The following is a 13,937-nucleotide window of genomic DNA, read 5'->3' as shown; positions in this document are numbered from 1 at the left end:
AACCGGAACCTCCCGAGGATCATTGTTGAGACCCATATTATTGGTATTATACGTGAGCGATCCGCTGTTGATCTTGCGCAATTTGAGCACTGTCAAGTACGCGGATGGCACTGCTCTCATTTGCGCGCATGTGTCTACCAAAGGACCGAAGCTTTCCGTATGGCTAACGAAGACATTAAGCTTATTAGTGATTGTTTTCACGCGAATAAGCTGCTACTAAACGTAAAAAAAAGACAAAATATATGGCAAGTCATTCTTTGCACAAAGCGACAGCCTTCGACTCATGTGTCTTTCAGGTAGAGGGAGAGCCCGTTGAACGTGTATATAGTATAACATTTCTAGGTGTTGTTATAGACCATAATTTAAGCAGGAAAATGCATATCGAGTCGTTATGTAAAAAGTTCAGCAGTGTTTGCTCTGTGATATTTAAATGTCGCCAGCTTTTCGATGAACCGAGTTTGAGAACGATCATTTTTGCTCGTTCTCATGGTCGGTTATCAAATGGTATAGAGTTATGGGGCCATACGTATGATTCATATTTAAAGCCACTGGTAGTGTGGCAGAAGGGAGCAATTCGTTTTGTGTGAAATTATGCAGCCCCTACACCGCCACTCTTTAACAAACATGGAATCATGCCGCTTAACCTGCTTATAAACTACAAAACTACAATTACGGTTTATACTTGTAGAACTAACAATTGGTCAATTGACTGTTCATCATTTATTTCCTCCCGGTTTTCAAAACGAGGCTACGAAGACGGCAAGTTCTTGCCGATACTTGTAAAAAATGTGTAATGCAAAAGGCGGCTCTACATAGCATTGGTTGCACTTTGTGGAACAGTCTTCCTGTTCAAGTAAAACAAAGTAAATACTTCTATGTTTAGCTCAAACATCATTACAAAGAACTGTAATAATGTTGAAATATAATTGCTATAATGTTGAAATATGATTACTATACAACATGTCTGCTACCTGCATAAACACACACACTCAAAAATGAACTGTTGAAATTGCTATTGTGTACATATTTATCTCTGTTATTATTTATGCATGGCTCCGATATTGCAAATTGCTATTAGCACCAATATATATAGCTTGGTGCTAAGGATCCAGATGATTCTCATGTATTTTCACCATTTTTGTATCTTTCTGGCAAACAAATTCAAATGAATGTTCACGATGTCGCCATTAAATCGTGATCATAGAGCAGTTGTCCTGCCATCGTCGTCATACAGTCATTGCCATGCATTCATCGTCATATTGCCGTCTCATCATCCCGTAGTCCCCGTAGCGTCGTCATCATACAGCCGTCATGCAGCAATGATTAAGTGGTTGTAATGCTATCGCCATGATATCTGAATCGGCATCGCGTCGTCGTCCTATACCATCGTCGTAATACCATATTCGTATTTTCATCCGCGCCATTTCCTTTTTTTTTTCTTCCATCGCAATCGTGTTCCTGTCATTCAATTCGATTATGCTGCCGTTGTGACGTCGTCTTCGTCATACAGCTGATGTCGTGTATCCGCTGTCACAACATCATCATAATGCCGTCCTTATAAGTCGCAGTCAGGCCACTGTCACTATAGCGCCGTCATTACGTTATCGTCGTCATACCGTCATGGTCACGCTGTAGTCGTCATACCGCTGTGACCCTTTCAGAATTGTTATCCTACGTTGCCATGCTTTCGTCGTCATAATGCCTAGCGTCGTTCCATAGAGGTCATTCTATATTCTCCATCCAATCGTATACATGCGGTCGTCATTCAATCGTTGTAGTGTCATCGTCGTCACGGCATTGTCATCCTACAGTCGTCGTCGTGCATTTGTCCTCATACCACAGTCATGATGCCGTCATTGTTGGTACATCGTCTTTATCGGCAGCTTGTCCCTCCAATTTCGTTATACCTTTGGTGCAAAATTTTTATACCTCAATTTGCAGCTGATTTTTTAGTTGCAAGGCTACATTAAACGTTTCAAAACATTGGTCCACCCAGCCATGACATGACATCCTGCAATCGCAGGATGTCATTGGACATGAGACCGTGCAATCGCAGGATGTCATGTAGTTTCCTATGCGTCTTCCGGAGAAAGAGGCATGTTGGTATTCGCTATGGACGGCATTCTTTGCTGTGTACCCTGTGTAGCACGTATAAACACATCTAGAGCTTGTTTCCGTTGGTGGTTATTCTACAACGTCAGAGGTATTCGCAGTCGTACTTTGCTTGTCGTTTGCTATAAATTTATAGAGCTGCGGCCAATTTTATATTGCCAATAAAATTATCGGAGCGTGATAAGGCAGGAATGTTCACTGTAGAGCAACGCACGGGCCGATTTTTTGAGCCCGAACCCGGCCCGGGCCCGTTTTTACGTTGGGCGGCCGAGCCTCATCAAAACTTTCATGGCGAGACCGGCCCGGACCCGGAAATACTCTACGTTACCCGCCCGGCCCGGCCCGCCACCCCTTTACCTTTGGCCCGAGCCCGGCCCCAGCACGGCTCGAAACTGGCCCGAACCCGGCCCGAGACCGAAAAATACATATTTTTCAGAGTTGAGACGCCCGAGAATAACTCGCTGCACGTTACATGCACACCACCAAAAAGCCCTAGCCCGGCCCGGGTCAAAAAGTACACGCCGTGCCCGAGCCCGGCCCGAGCCGATGAAAAAACTGCCCTACCCGGCGCGGCCCGGCCCACGGGCCGGGCTGGGCCCGGGCTTTCGGGTAAGCCCGAGCCCGTGCAATGCTCTAGTTCACTGATCCCGAAACCCACCTACTAATTGTTACTTCTTTGCCGCGATATATATATATATATATATATATATATATATATAGTATAAATACTATAGTATATATACTATATACATGTGCTACCGTCTCTAAACGCGAGTGGGTCGAGCGCTCTCGCTCAACAAAGGCTCTCATGCGTGGAAGCTGTGACTGCTCTGACCGTCGACGTTGCGCTGCTCCGAGCTCTGCCAAGTGAACACCATGAAAAGAGACACTAGTGAATTCAGCGCTACTATATATATATATATATATATATATATATTGTGCAACCTTCCTTGTACAACCTTCCATCCAATATCTAGTGACAATGTAGGCTGTAGAACTTGCATAAGATATGGATTTATTGCGATATAAATTATATAGACACTCCAAGAGAATTTATACCGTCGTCGTCATCTTCGCCGTCACACGAGGTTACGTATAAAGCCCAATGGCGCTAAAATTGTCCCCGCGCGCCGTACGCTGTATGTGCGAATGAAAGCGCGCGTCCCTTATCGACACTTGTTCTGTGCGCCGTCCTCCTCACTCTCGCGCTTACACTCTCTATTCTACTGCATTCGCGCCTGTGATTGGTACATTGCTTGCATGTGATGTTTACAATAGCTAGCGGTGATATTTTGATATTTTGCAAACGGTTCAAAACTAGTGTGCTTGCGCCAGGTATACGGTTGGAGTTTTGTTGGAAGAAAAGGCGTTGTCGTAGCCAAGATGAAGGAGGGTGTTTTAGATATTACCATGGCAGCTGGATAAAAAGGAACACCCGGCACTCAACTATTCCACATCAGAAGCTCCATGAAGTTGCGTGGAAGGTACCGGCGTCCCCGCCAATGGGGAAGGCGAACACATCCGACTGTTTCGTCCGTGTTTTATCGCATTCTGCCAATGGCAGTATAGTATCCGAAGGGTCCGCAGCGTGGATCGTTGCGCAACACTATGCAAATATAGCGTACGAGGAAACATGCGAATTAAATTTACCTAACGCAAGCACCTACATTCCCATACCACGGAGCCTTGGCTGTGCTAAACGTTGATTATAAGAGAGTATATTTCACTCAAGGGAACTTTTTTTAGAGCGAAACACAGCCTACAGCCTACGTTGGGGCCGAGAAACGGCTGAATGACAATACCGTCAGCGCGAACACGCAGCCGGACGCCGGCGTCGGTGATACATCGCAGAGACAAATGTTTCTGTGCTTTAACCCTAGAAGCAGCGTTTACTTGAATGCTGGAGCTTCGTTCGACTTGCAGTATACTCTTTCTCAGTAGTTCCTTAAGGTTTGCTTACCCTAAAATAGGGGCATACGCCCTTCTGGATATGCTCACCTTAACCACGTCGTCTGCTTGGCGCCTGGTTGGCGTGTGCTCGTCACCGTCATCGCGTACCGTACAAGAGCAGAGTAGTAAGCCAATGATGCAGTTCACAATTAGGATTTAAAATGCACCGAATCGTTAACGCATCACTAGCGCTAAGGTGGTGGCGCCGTATGCTAAGTTAAAATCAAACCATTTTTACAACTCGGCATCGTCGGCGTAGGCCTAACCGCTTCAAACAAACAGCTGACCTCAATAACAATGATGAAAGTGACATGCCCTCACCGTGAGATGAGACGAAGCGATGGCTGATTTCGCTTTTTATTTCTTCGCGTCGTGGTGGAGAGCAAGCAACCATCGTGAATTTAGATCGAAGTGGGTGCCTGCCAGGGAGTATGTGAGACGCCATGGCTATTCGTGCAAAATACAACCTGCACAGTGTTGGCAGTAATACTACACAGATCCTGCACCTTAATACATTGTTTAAAACATTTACCAACGACTACGATACTCCGTAATGCAAAATTGGAGCGCAGCTTTATACGTGTTTTCATTTCGCGATATATTGGCTGGTGCGGACAATCTGTCACGGGCGGCACGTTGCAAATGGAGCGAAGTGTGGCGCGAAGGCCTCGCTAATCGGGAGATCATGAGAGGGAGCACGTGGATGACATCTGGGCTTGATTCAAAGCAGCTGCTCATGCGGCGCTTTGTTTCCATACAGACGACGCGCGTTACTCTGGCACCATCTCGTAGCCATCGTCGCCGCAAAGCCAGTCATGGGCGGCACTACGCTTTACTTCTCACGCTTTCGCCATACCCTCTTCCGCTTTCCACCTCATGGTTCCGCTGCACCCTCCTCCTGGCACTCGCTTCGCTATTCCCGCTTTTTTCATCCCCCGGTGCGCTCCGCAGTCGCTCTCATCTTTCGCTGTGCTCGTTCGCTCGGTCACGAGGTAGGACGCCTACGCCGACGCTCACCACAGGAACGGGTGCCTAAGAGCGTCGCTCTAAAACTTTTAGCAGGAACCCCTCTGGTAATTGTCTAACTGTGCGAAAGCCTTGCGGCACTTGCTCATCTCCAAGGAGCCCGGTGTCATTATCAATGTTATGAAACTTGATGCGACTAGTACAAGCGACAGCGCTGCGGTCACACAAAGTTCTGCCAACGGGCGCAAGGTGAATTGATGACGCAGCAAACTAAACTGGAGGCGGCAGCCGTCGCAGTGCCAGGTGCGCCGATGACGTTCCGATCATTATAGGCCGTTATCTTTCTTTAGCGCTTTATCCATCCGAGTCGAACCATTATGAACCGTGATCAACCGCACTCGGGCGGCGGCTGCATCTGGCGCGGCCGCGAGGGCCGTATCTGGAATACGATCTGCGACGGTGACAAGAGAGCGCCGACTGCTAACGGCCTCGTTTGCACGGTGTTCTCGCTGCTGAATCCACATTGAAGAGAGACTCGTGGGCCCAAATCTTGAAAGCGATCTACGAAAAGGGCTCAGGGCGGCGAGTGCTGACAGTTTCGTGTGCTCTCCGCGTAGCTCGCGTTGAAGCGAGAGGCAGCAAGGAGATGAATCGGCTCGCTGCTGCGGGCACTATATCTTGAAAGCGATTGTGTGACGGGTCGGACGGATGGACGGACGGACGGACGGTTTCTCTCTTTGGGTACGCGTAGAAATGCTTACGCAATAAAAAAGTTTCTACCCTTTGGGCCTTATCTGGTCCCACAACGATGCCTCGCTTGCGTTTCCTTTCTTGAAAACTCTGCGCTCTCTGCTTTCCTGTTGAGAATGCAATGTCACGCTCATAACGCGCGTAACGCGTTCGGCACCTCAAAGTACCACGCTCGCAGCGTTATAAGAAGGAAAGGTGGGCGAGGCAAAAAAATTATGGGGTTTTACGTGCCAAAACCAGTTCTGATTATGAGGCACGCCGTAGTGGGGGACTCCGGAAATTTGGACCCCCTGGGGTTCTTTAACGTGCACGTAAATCTAAGTACACGGGTGTTTTCGCATTTCGCCCCCATCGAAATGCGGCCGCCGTGGCCGGGATTCGATCCCGCGACCTCGTGCTCAGCAGTCCAACACCATAGCCACTGAGCAACCGCGGCGGGTCAGGTGGGCGAGGCAATTGACGATTATTGTTGTGGGTCAAGATAAGCCCGAAGGGGTGAAAATTTTTTAAGAATGCATAATATACCTCCCCTTGTACCGGAACCTAAACGAAAACATACGCTTTGTGTGAAACAATCCTTTTATGAAACAAGCGATGGATCGAAAAATGTTACTCCTAACGTTAAGAGACAGGAAGAGAGCGGTGTGGATCAGAGAACAAACGGGGATAGCCGATATTCTAGTTGACATTAAGCGGAAAAAATGGAGCTGGGCAGGCCATGTAATGCGTAGGGTGGATAATAGGTGGACCATTAGACCTACAGAATGAATACCAGGAGAAGGGAAGCGCAGTCGAGGACGGCAGAAAATTAGATGGGGTGGTGAAGTTAGGAAATTTGCTGGCGCTACTTGGAATCAGTTAGCGCAAGACAGGGGTAATTGGAGATCACAGGGAGAGGTCTTCGTCCTGCAGTGGACATAAATATAGGCTGATGATGATGATGAAGGTGAGTGAAGGAACGAGTTAGAGTAAGGCGACTTAAGGCGGAGTAAAGTGAATTAAGGTGAAGTAAAGTGAAGGAAGGTGAAATATAGTGGATTAAGATGAAATAAAGTGGGTTAAGGTGAATTAAAGTGGAATAAATGTGGCACAAATCAGAGCAAGGTGGATTAAGGAGAACTAAGGTAGATTTAAGTGAATTAAGGTAAATTAGGGTGGATTATTAAGGTTGGCGCAAATTAGGGCATGGTGGATTAATGTGGATTAAACTGAAAATGGGTGGAATAATGTTGGTAGAAATTAAAGCAAGCTGGTATAATGTAAATTACGGTGGAATAAAATGGAATAAATTAGGTTAAGGTAGATTAGGTTGGTACAAGTTATAGCAAGGTGGATTAAGGTAGAGTTGTGAAAGACACATCTATGATGTCACGTATGATGAACGTAACGAATTAGAGAACTTATGGTAAATAAAAATAACAGTGCACTCGGAACGAATCTAAGTTTTCTATCCTCTTCAGTGTAATTAGGGAAGTCATAATGCTTCCTCATTCTGATCACGTAAGAATACCCAAGCCACTCTCATTTTTTTTTCACAAGCGCTTTGTTAAAGGCGCATTTGGTGCGGCGCGTAGCGTCTGCGATCACCTCTTATTCCGATCATACGTCATCAGGGTGTCAAGGCCTGCCCATGTGGCGGTCCCCGCGCATGCGTTTCTATGGGAGGACGTGAGTTTGTTCGGGGTTTGTGACATGAGCAAGCGAGGAATGCTTCGCAATGATTTTGATAATCATCTAGGATGGTTTCTGCCTAATGTTTTACTAGTAAATAAGGTGGTGACCGTCGTTCATGCCAGATATTTACGCCGCATTGCTGGGGTCAGTGCGGTGTCTAAGCAATTTAGAAATGCTTCACAAGATCTTTCGCTGCAGTGCTAGAGACAACTTTGGGTGTTCTGGGAATAGATGCACTGAATTACATAAGCTGCGCGTTCTCTGTTGCGCAGCTGTCCCATTTCAGGACAGCAATGAATTAATGCAGTCGTTTTTGCTATTCCATGGAAGTACTATTGTTTTGTTTGCATTGTAAAACACTCAATGGTGAAAACACTATGCAAATTAAAGTGCGCAAGAACACGGGCCTGAGAATATATCAGAGATAAGCATGGAAATTATAGGTCTAGGCAGCAAATTTAATACCATCAACCTCCAAAGCGCTAAAGCTTTTCTGGAAGTTACCTTCTAAAAAAAAGATACCACCGCGGAAATAAATTTGCAGTCTGGTACCTCAATGGGTAACATTCCCAATAAAGACTTTTGCAAGTGTGTTTGTTCCTTACTCGCACGTCCTCGGTGACGCCTTGTGGTGCCCACAAACTCCACCCCTGGACACACAGAGGCAGATAAAAAATTGACAGGCTCTCTTACGTTATCCCTTAGGGAACTTGAAGGCGAAAGCCCGACAGCTGGTGGATTAAATACGCACACCTGACGTACACATCCCTCTCGATTCGTGTAGTGTACGTCGCTTAGTCATCCCTCTTAATTCGCTTAGTCATCCCCCTTTATTCGCTTAGTGTACTTCGCTTAGTCATCGCTCTTAATACCAAAGGTCGAGGGTTCCACTCCCACCCAAGGTCATGGGTTCAAGTGCCTTAATTATCTCTATAATAATTACCTGTGAATTAATTCACTTCGCCTTAATCACTACCAAAAGTCGGGTTCGACTCCCACCAACGGTCGTTGGTTCGAGTCGCGTGGGTTCCAGTGACTTAACTATACCTGTGCCTAATTACCTGTGCCTGAATTAACCTTGCCTTAATTACCACCAAAGTGGTGGCTTCCACTATCACCAAAGGTGTAGGGTTCGATTCCGACCAAAGGTTGTGGGTTCAACCCCCGCCAAGGTCGTGGGTTCGCGTGCCTTAACTCTACTGTAATTAACTGTGCCTGAAATAGCTTCGCCTTCATTAACGCCAAAGGTGATGGGTTCCACTCCCACAAATGGCCGTGGTTCGACTCCCACCAAATGCCGAGGGTTTGTAGCCTTTTTGTATCTTTCGTGTCGCCGACGCGTTTTCGCTCAAGGTCGACTGACTAATCAGACATATAAGGCCTTAAAAGCTTGTTTGAACAGGTAGACCTGGGGTTTAATTAGCAATCATGCAGTTTGAAGCCGAGATTATTAACCACTACGCCACAGCCACTGCATTTCTCGGTTTTCTGTTAGGCATCATAAACAATTATAACAAAAGCGCCGTGATCACACTTATGGTAGCACACAAACCGTATCGAATGGCATTTCTCACGTCTTAAGAAGGTCTTGAATGTGCGCAATATTCCCAATAAAGGAACTCCGGCGGAATCCAGCCCACGATGACTGTCTAAGGTAATGCGAATAGCATTCAAACAAAGTAGTGACACACCTTACTGCTGAAGGCGCATTTATTTAGAGTGAGTGGCGGTAATTCGACACTTCCGTCGCTTCGACTATAAGCGACAAACACTGCTTCCGGTATGGGCCAACTTTTTATTATTATTATGAAAGGAAAGGAAACCTTGGCACCATTAGGGCTCCTGCTACATTTTTTTTCGCAGGGCAATCAAAACAAAAGCGCAAGAATGTTTGTGTACGGGCTACAATCAAATAGTGCTAACATTTGCAATTCTGTAAACGGATGAACGTGCACAAAGGAGTCTGAAAACACGCACATAAGGCCTGTTTATATCTACACAACAAGGCACATAACAACCCCAGACGTGAGCTGCACACCTACAACATACTATACAACATCTGGTATTCAAAGAAAATTTAATGGGGGGGGGGGGTCAACCGACAACTCATTTCGTAAGAGCCTAATTACGAATTAAACGAACAGTAGGACATCATGACCATAAGCACATACCTAGTGGCCCAAGCTGTGAGACAACTTGTGCCACAGTGTCGGCGTAAAAGGCGTAATGCTGACGGCACGACGATATATGGATGACGAAGACGTAAAGACGGCAATGAAACAACCACGACGGCACCACGGCCACGAGCACATACCGGAGTGGCCCAAGCTAGTAAACATACTGGACCATTGGGTCAGTGTTAGCGAATATATATATATATATATATATATATATAGCAATAAACAGTCCCGACTAGCACCTGATCCTTCAAGACGATCTGAACACTATCTCTATCTGGTGAAGCACCTGGCTCATGACCCTAAATACTAACAAATGTAAAATTATTTCGTTCGGACGTAAGCGTGACGTTTCCATTTTTTCCTACCACATAAAGGGAGACAAGCTTTCGCGGGCATCATGTTATAAATATCTTGGCGTTTACCTTACACCAGGCCTCTGCTGGTTTGAACACATCACTGTTGCGTGCGCGAAAGCCTCAAAAACTTTAGGGTACTTACGGCGTAACCTCCGTCAGTGCCCCTCAAACGTTCGCAAATTATCGTATCTAACTTTCGTCCGCCCACAACTTGAGTATGCCTCATCAGTTTGGTCCCCTTCCGTCCATTATCAAATTAACATGCTTGAAGCAGTTCAGAACAGAGCCGCCAGTTACATTTCAAGGAACTATGACAATCATTCAAGTGTGACTCAACTTAAACTTGATCATTCCCTTAAACCATTGGCAATTCGCCGTCAAATGTCTCTCCTATGCCTGTTTCACAAGTACGTCTACAGGAATAAAATAGCCTTGTTACACCTTGAACGCTCCCTTTTCACGTCACGCAGGCTACATAATCACCTCAGCTTCACGTGCATCTTTGGCAATACGAACGTTTTTAACACATCCGCACTTCCACACGCCATCCGCATGTGGAATGATCTTCCCGATGATTTCGCCTCTGATAATAACCTTAACACATTTCGCCACAAGCTTGAGGTATATTAACAGCGAAGCTGTTTAAGCCAGCTGTAATTTGTGGTTCGCATCAAGAAACTATCATCATCAGCAATGAAGAACGAAATAAAAAAAAACACAGCATATCCACGGGGTGAATGATGATGAGTGGGCGAAGCTCCGGAGGGAATCATCGGATCTCCCGCTTAAGGGGACGCTAGCACAAACGCGTTAGAAACGTGCAGTACTCTCTAGTAAGGGGGAGCGGCCACAGCGTCTTACGCAGCCATTTACACATGCCGGAACGTGCACCGCGTTTGCCGACGCTATCACATGACTGCTGAGAGAGTATACCCCCGTATTCATAAACGCTCCTCGACTTGAACTTGACTTGCCACCGCCTTGGGCAGCGCGTTCGAAACGCGTTGAAGGTAAGGCGGAGAGGCCACAGCGTCTTACACCAGCTTCTTACAGGGGCCGTAACGCGCTAGCACAAACGCGTTAGAAACGCGCTAGAAACGCGGTCTTTCGTTAACGTTGGGTATTTATTGCCATCGTGGTGTGTGTCTATGTGCGCTTCGTGGCGTAGTGGGCTAACGCCGCGCGCTCGGAAGCGAGGGGTCCCTTGTTCGATTCCGCGCTACGGACACAACTTCGGAATTTTTTTTCTCATTTTTCTCAGACTGGTTACACACTACTACTACTACGACGGAGACGGAACGGGTGCCGCTATAAGGAGCTTCGCTCCTAAAAGGCGAGCGTGTTCGAATATGGTCGAGCCAAATCACTGCTTGAGTTCGCGAGCTATTAACGATGGTACGTCCTTTATCGCTTGTTACAGAGGAGATGGTGCCACTCGCGTCGGTTTCATAACGTATTTAACAAGTCGAGACGTGTACCATCTGATCATAATGGATCCTTCTCGCCGTTGAAAGGACCACCAATAAATTTGAAGTATTTTCTTTTGTTTATTGAAGAGCCGGGGAAAACGGTGAAAGAAGAAGAAAGAAACCAAACGTTCACGAATGTTCCGTTAAAGAAAGCATGTCTTGTTAGAGAATGACAGCCAAATAACAGCGCCATTTCGCTGGAATCGAGTACTCGCCAAAGTCATGAAGTGACACGCGTGGCAATATATAGACTGCGCATGAGAAGAGAACGACGATATCGATTTGCTGCAATAGTAGTTTCCCAGCTTCCGCCACAGTGTGCCTCTCCATAACTTCTCTAAGGAGAGAGAGAGGAGAAAGAAACAACTTTATTGAAATAAAGATTGTGCTGGCGGAGAATACAATCTGTAGCGTGATTTTAGTAAATATCTCGTTGGTTAAAACCGCAAACGCAAAATACAGCTCAGGCTTCTGTAAGTGCTTTTGCGGTATCATAACTGTTCTTTTTTCCATTCCTAGGTTTATATGCTTGGGCAAACCAAATGCGTTTTTCAGCCCACTTGAAAGAAGCGATAACACAGGATCTTCAGCTAAGTGCGGGCAACAGGTAAGGAACTCTTCTGAGTGAAGGCCTAAAGTAAAATATTTATTCTCGTGAACGCGCAAGAATATTACGATAAAATTACATGAAGCGACGTGTTGTTAAGAAACTAACTGGAACGCCAATGCATTTCTCCGCAAAGTTCGCGAATAAATATCTCGAAACTGGTGTCATTCCGAAAATTCGTTTCAAGTGGATCCGCCTTGCGAACTCCACGGCTACAATGTGTAAATTGCAATATGGGCCATTAGGTAATTAGTTAAAAACCTAATTAGTCCATTTTTGTTAATTGTATGATAATGCATTTCAATGTCCTGTGCAAGTAATGTCTGCCTCTTCGAGTAAGCCAGCTCATAACAAAAATTGTGCGTTCTGCCACAGGCAACTTTTAAGAATTTTTGTAAGTGATCGTCCGCCCCCCCCCCCCCCCCACCCTCCCCCCGAAACATCCTGTACAAATATTGCAATAAGCGTATTCTCCAGTGATAGGGCACTTGACGAAGCGTTTAAACAAGCTGGCTCAGCTGAAAACCGACATAGCGCGAACCACACGATCGTCAACCTTCATTAACTCTGCCTTAATTCAGATAATTAAGGTACTCGAACCCACGACCTTTGGTGGGAGAAAACAATAGGAAGTACAAACGTATTCGAATAATAATGTCAAGTAATTTAATGAATTTCTCGTGAGCGCGCAGCCTTTCGCCTGCATCCTCTTTGCCGTATGCTAAAGTGACTGAACTTTTCGCACGAAGGTTGTCCTTGCGTGCGTGACGTCACAAGAAGCTGCCTTCACACCCTCCCTGTGTAGCACCGATCACCAGCTTTCCTCCCTCAGGTGCATTTTTTCAGCGCCCAGTCGAACATGTAAAATTTTGGGATGTGGTCGTTTTGGTGTTGTGGAAAGAAAAATGTTCTCTTCCACCGTCTGTGGTGAAAGAATATAAAGATACAGAACACTTCAAACTGTAGCATAAAGATCACTACTTGCAACCTGAAACTGTGCACCCGTGCAGCATCTACTGGCGGAAAGATGCTGATTTCGGGGTGCCTCATTGAATTTGTACACTCGTTCTCTATTTTCGCTCCCTGTTTAACCAGGAATAATTTGCCTTTCACGTTGTTTGTGATTTCAGTGCACGCGGGAACCAAACGGAAAATGTCCTGAAGGCTGTTTCTGTGCATTTGTTGGAAACAATACTACTGGCAAATGCTACTCCTACGACGAGTTTCAGTGATACCGCTGTAATATTACAACAGCGGGAGTATCAGCGGAGTGCGTTATGCCAGAATAAATGCCACGCCCTTCTGTTTTATTGTCGCACGTACGTTTCAAGACCAGTTATTTTGCCATCGCAAAATCAACCTCATGGTGTGCATGACGTATGGGTGACTACTATATAGCTGCGTCGTAGGAAGGGGAGAAAATTGAGCACTTTCAATCTTTGAAGATCGTCGATCCTGTAAACGAGCTGGCAAACACAGTAGCGTGCAGATACGAGGTGTACGAAGGAACAGGAAAGCGACTCCTTTACCGTGATGTTGGACAACTTCGATGAAACGAAAATGGCTATCTGCAGCCTGAAGCGCGAAACGTTGGCGGAAAAAGGGCTCGCGAGCTGGCCGATAGACCATCGAAAAGTGATACGCGGTTCCTTTTGAAGTGGTTTCGCTGTGCTAATGTGAGACGTCATTACTGGAAAGAACGCTAGACGCGGTAAAGGAGTGAACCAATCCCGAGGTGTGCCACCAACACATCTAGGAGAAGGCTAGATTTGTGACATTGCAAATTCGCAACTAATAGGCGCTTTACGGTGATTACCCTGTGACTGTTCAGGGCCCTGAATAAAGTACGTTTCGCATAGCGAAATCAAGAATT

At 46.1% G+C, this 13,937-nt stretch overlaps 1 long non-coding RNA gene across 2 annotated transcripts in view; it reads left to right on the top strand.

Annotated features, from left to right (window-relative positions):
• The window catches only part of LOC125944567 (uncharacterized), a 58,173-nt gene extending 44,791 nt beyond the window's left edge, over positions 1–13,382 (top strand). Inside the window, exons 2-3 of one of the 2 annotated variants that reach the window (XR_007466279.1) lie at positions 11,977–12,064; positions 13,195–13,382. This is a non-coding gene — a long non-coding RNA (uncharacterized LOC125944567). The remainder of the gene's footprint in view (positions 1–11,976; positions 12,065–13,194) is intronic. The other variant, XR_007466278.1, reaches the window with a different exon arrangement.
• The last annotated feature ends 555 nt before the right edge of the window (positions 13,383–13,937 follow it).

The sequence above is a fragment of the Dermacentor silvarum genome, chromosome 3 (assembly GCF_013339745.2).
Source record: "Dermacentor silvarum isolate Dsil-2018 chromosome 3, BIME_Dsil_1.4, whole genome shotgun sequence".
Lineage (NCBI taxonomy): Eukaryota > Metazoa > Arthropoda > Arachnida > Ixodida > Ixodidae > Dermacentor > Dermacentor silvarum.
The sequence above is the reverse complement of the archived record's forward strand: the minus strand, read 5'-3'. Positions and strand labels throughout refer to the sequence as shown.